The following is a 4,897-nucleotide window of genomic DNA, read 5'->3' as shown; positions in this document are numbered from 1 at the left end:
GAGAACACCTGGAGAACACCTGGAGAGTGCATTCTGTTTATGACAAGAAGCGTGCGATGCTGTGCAGGCAGACCTAGTGTGATTTCTCACTTCTACTTTCTTTCATCTTCAAGAGAGAGAGAGAGAGAGAGAACTGTGTAATAACAAATCATCATGATTCCCTCAGCAACATTTGTATATAAACAATGTCCATATCGTAATCCTCCTCTACCCCGGGAGTCCAATAAAGACTTAATGAGCTTGTTGCTCAGAGCCCTCCACATTCGCCTTCCTACTGTGTGTGTGTTCACAACCTGAGTGCCTGTACAAGAAGAGAGGGAGGGAGAGGAGAGAGAGGTGAGAGAGGTGAGAGAGGAGAGAGGAGAGAGAGGTGAGAGAGGAGAGAGGAGGGAGAGGTGAGAGAGGAGAGAGAAGGAGGGAGAGGAGAGAGAGGTGAGAGAAGGAGGGAGTGAAGAGAGAGAGGTGGGAGAGGAGAGAGAGGTGGGAGAGGAAAGAGAGGTGGGAGAGGAGAGAGAGGTGGGAGAGGAAAGAGAGGTGGGAGAGGAGAGAGAGAGGTGGGAGAGGAGAGAGAAGGAGGGAGAGGAGAGAGAGGTGAGAGAAGGAGGGAGTGAAGAGAGAGAGGTGGGAGAGGAGAGAGAGAGGTTGGGAGAGGAGAGAGAGGTGGGAGAGGAAAGAGAGGTGGGAGATGAGAGAGAGAGGTGGGAGAGGAGAGAGAGGTGGGAGAGGAGAGAGAGAGGTGGGAGAGGAGAGAGAGGTGGGAGAGGAAAGAGAGGTGGGAGAGGAGAGAGAGGTGGGAGAGGAAAGAGAGGTGGGAGAGGAGAGAGAGGTGGGAGAGGAGAGAGAGGTGGGAGAGGAGAGAGAGGTGGGATAGGAGAGAGAGAGGTGGGAGTGGAGAGAGAGGTGGGAGGGGAGAGAGAGGTGGGAGAGGAGAGAGAGGTGGGAGAGGAGAGAGAAGGTCTCTTCTCTCCAGGTCTCCTCTCTTCTCTCCAGGTCTCTTCTCTTCTCTCCAGGTCTCTTCTCTCCAGGTCTCCTCTCTTCTCTCCAGGTCTCTTCTCTCCAGGTCTCCTCTCTTCTCTCCAGGTCTCTTTTCTTCTCTCCAGGTCTCTTTTCTTCTCTCCAGGTCTCTTTTCATCTCTCTAGGTCTCCTCTCTCCAGGTCTCTTCTCTCCAGGTCTCCTCTCTTCTCTCCAGGTCTCTTCTCTTCTTTCCAGGTCTCCTCTCTCCAGGTCTCCTCTCTTTTCTCCAGGTCTCTTCTCTTCTCTCCAGGTCTCCTCTCTTCTCTCCAGGTCTCCTCTCTGCTCTCCAGGTCTCTTCTCATCTCTCCACGTCTCTTTTCTCCAGGTCTCTTCTCTCCAGGTCTCCTCTCTTCTCTCCAGGTCTCCTCTCTTCTCTCCATTTCTCTTCTCTCCAAGTTCCATCTCTCCAGGTCTCTTCTCATCTCTCCAGGTCTCTTCTCTTCTCTCCAGGTCTCTTCTCTTCTCTCCAGGTCTCTTCTCTTCTCTCCAGGTCTCCTCTCTTCTCTCCAGGTCTCCTCTCTTCTCTCCATTTCTCTTCTCTCCAAGTTCCATCTCTCCAGGTCTCTTCTCTTCTCTCCAGGTCTCCTCTCTTCTCTCCAGGTCTCTTCTCTTCTCTCCAGGTCTCCTCTCTTCTCTCCACGTCTCCTCTCTTCTCTCCAGGTCTCTTCTCATCTCTCCAGGTCTCTTCTCTTCAGGTCTCTTCTCTTCTCTCCAGGTCTCTTCTCTTCTCTCCAGGTCTCCTCTCTTCTCTCCAGGTCTCCTCTCTTCTCTCCATTTCTCTTCTCTCCAAGTTCCATCTCTCCAGGTCTCTTCTCATCTCTCCAGGTCTCTTCTCTGCTCTCCAGGTCTCCTCTCTTCTCTCCAGGTTTCTTCTCTGCTCTCCAGGTCTCCTCTCTCTAAGGTCTCTTCTCTTCTCCCCAGGTCTCCTCTCTTCTCTCCAGGTTTCTTCTCTGCTCTCCAGGTCTCCTCTCTTCTCTCTAGGTCTCTTCTCTTCTCCCCAGGTCTCTTCTCTTCTCTCTAGGTCTCTTCTCTTCTCTCCAGGTCTCCTCTCTCCAGGTCTCTTCTCTCCAGGTCTCTTCGCTTCTCTCTAGGTCTCTTCTCTTCTCTCCAGGTCTCTTCTCTTCTCTCCAGGTCTCCTCTCTCCAGGTCTCTTCTCTCCAGGTCTCTTCTCTCCAGGTCTCTTCGCTTCTCTCTAGGTCTCTTCTCTCCAGGTCTCTTCTCTTCTCTCCAGGTCTCTTCGCTTCTCTCTAGGTCTCTTCGCTTCTCTCTAGGTCTCTTCTCTCCAGGTCTCTTCTCTTCTCTCCAGGTCTCCTCTCTGCTCTCCAGGCTTCCTCTCTTTTCTCCAGGTCTCTTCTCTTCTCTCCAGGTCTCCTCTCTGCTCTCCAGGTCTCCTCTCTGCTCTCCAGGTCTCCTCTCTTTTCTCCAGGTCTCTTCTCTTCTCTCCAGGTCTCCTCTCTGCTCTCCAGGTCTCCTCTCTTCTCTCTAGGTCTCTTCTCATCTCTCCAGGTCTCCTCTCTTCTCTCCAGGTCTCTTCTCTTCTCTCCAGGTCTCCTCTCTTCTCTCCACGTCTCCTCTCTTCTCTCCAGGTCTCTTCTCATCTCTCCAGGTCTCTTCTCTTCAGGTCTCTTCTCTTCTCTCCAGGTCTCTTCTCTTCTCTCCAGGTCTCCTCTCTTCTCTCCAGGTCTCCTCTATTCTCTCCATTTCTCTTCTCTCCAAGTTCCATCTCTCCAGGTCTCTTCTCATCTCTCCAGGTCTCTTCTCTGCTCTCCAGGTCTCCTCTCTTCTCTCCAGGTTTCTTCTCTGCTCTCCAGGTCTCCTCTCTCTAAGGTCTCTTCTCTTCTCCCCAGGTCTCCTCTCTTCTCTCCAGGTTTCTTCTCTGCTCTCCAGGTCTCCTCTCTTCTCTCTAGGTCTCTTCTCTTCTCCCCAGGTCTCTTCTCTTCTCTCTAGGTCTCTTCTCTTCTCTCCAGGTCTCCTCTCTCCAGGTCTCTTCTCTCCAGGTCTCTTCGCTTCTCTCTAGGTCTCTTCTCTTCTCTCCAGGTCTCTTCTCTTCTCTCCAGGTCTCCTCTCTCCAGGTCTCTTCTCTCCAGGTCTCTTCTCTCCAGGTCTCTTCGCTTCTCTCTAGGTCTCTTCTCTTCTCTCCAGGTCTCTTCTCTTCTCTCCAGGTCTCCTCTCTGCTCTCCAGGTCTCTTCTCTTCTCTCCAGGTCTCTTCGCTTCTCTCTAGGTCTCTTCGCTTCTCTCTAGGTCTCTTCTCTCCAGGTCTCTTCTCTTCTCTCCAGGTCTCTTCGCTTCTCTCTAGGTCTCTTCGCTTCTCTCTAGGTCTCTTCTCTCCAGGTCTCTTCTCTTCTCTCCAGGTCTCCTCTCTGCTCTCCAGGCTTCCTCTCTTTTCTCCAGGTCTCTTCTCTTCTCTCCAGGTCTCCTCTCTGCTCTCCAGGTCTCCTCTCTGCTCTCCAGGTCTCCTCTCTCTCTTTTCTCCAGGTCTCTTCTCTTCTCTCCAGGTCTCCTCTCTTCTCTCCAGGTCTCCTCTCTTCTCTCCAGGTCTCTTCTCTTCTCTCCAGGTCTCCTCTCTTCTCTCCAGGTCTCTTCTCTTCTCTCCAGGTCTCCTCTCTTCTCTCCAGGTCTCCTCTCTTCTCTCCAGGTCTCTTCTCTCCAGGTCTCCTCTCTTTTCTCCAGGTCTATTCTCTTCTCTCCAGGTCTCTTCTCTTCTCTCCAGGTCTCTTTTCTTCTCTCCAGGTCTCTTCTCTTCTCTCCAGGTCTCCTCTCTTCTCTCCAGGTCTCCTCTCTTCTCTCCAGGTCTCCTCTCTTCTCTCCAGGTCTCTTTTCTTCTCTCCAGGTCTCTTCCCCCCCAGGTCTCCTCTCTTTTCTACAGGTCTCTTCTCTTCTCTCCAGGTCTCCTCTCTGCTCTCCAGGTCTCCTCTCTTCTCTCCATGTCTCCTCTCTGCTCTCCAGGTCTCCTCTCTTCTCTCCAGGTCTCTTCTCTCTAGGTCTCCTCTCTTCTCTCCAGGTCTCTTCTCTTCTCTCCAGGTCTCTGCTCTCCAGGTCTCCTCTCTTCTCTCCAGGTCTCCAAGGGGAATATAATAAAAAACCTTGTTCAGCCTAACTGGAGCATATGATTTCACAGCACATATCTCCTCCAGCCCGCTGTAATCACTACAGAAAGAGAGAGAGAGAGACACAGATACAGAGAGAGAGAAAGAGCAAGAGAGAGAGAGAGAGAGAGAGAGAGAGACTGTACCCACCACTAGAGGGCAGTCTAGGTCTACAGATATCTGGGCTCTCCTCTCTTACTCTCCTCTCCCTCTCCCTCTCTCCCTCTCCTCTACCTCTCTCCCTCTCTCTATCCCCCCCTCTCTCTCCCTCTCCTCTACCTCTCTCTCTCCCTCTCCTCTATCCCTCTCCTCTACCTCTCTCCCTCCCCTCTCCCTCTCTCTCTCTCTCTCTCTCTCTCCTCTACCTCTCTCCCTCTCCTCTCTCCCTCTAAATGTATTCAAGCACATGTACTCCATTTTTTTCTGCCTCATACATTTCTCTAAGTGTTTGCCCAGTGGGCTAAACAAACGTCTAGGCAGATGAGGTAAAGTGAATTTAGGTCAGACAGCCTCTTGTTGAACTAAGGGCGAATGGAGTGTTAAAGTCAATTGTGGCCCCATTCCTCTCACTCCGTCTCTACTCTGCTGGCCTTTTCAATTTCCTCCAAATTGCTCTCTTGTTTCTCTGTGTATAGCGCATCAACACCAAACACGTTGCCCCGATCCTGTGCCCCCCATCCCCACCCACCCTGCAGCCCTCCCTCCTGGCCTCCATGTGATTCAGCCACTGAACTGCAAACAACGTTTGACACATCTGTCTGTCTGAATAAAGAGAGACAGGGAGCAGAGCAGGAG

General features: G+C 52.0%; 1 long non-coding RNA gene across 1 annotated transcript; it reads left to right on the top strand.

The window, feature by feature from the left end:
* The first annotated feature begins 1,363 nt into the window (after positions 1-1,363).
* LOC127910737 (uncharacterized) lies at positions 1,364-3,624 on the top strand. The gene is made up of 4 exons (XR_008076065.1): positions 1,364-1,880; positions 2,522-2,636; positions 3,333-3,367; positions 3,512-3,624. It is a non-coding gene; the product is annotated as an uncharacterized LOC127910737 (long non-coding RNA).
* The last annotated feature ends 1,273 nt before the right edge of the window (positions 3,625-4,897 follow it).

Source organism: Oncorhynchus keta, chromosome 22, assembly GCF_023373465.1.
Source record: "Oncorhynchus keta strain PuntledgeMale-10-30-2019 chromosome 22, Oket_V2, whole genome shotgun sequence".
NCBI lineage: Eukaryota > Metazoa > Chordata > Actinopteri > Salmoniformes > Salmonidae > Oncorhynchus > Oncorhynchus keta.
Note: the sequence above shows the minus strand (reverse complement) of the source record. Positions and strands in the feature narration are given on the sequence as shown.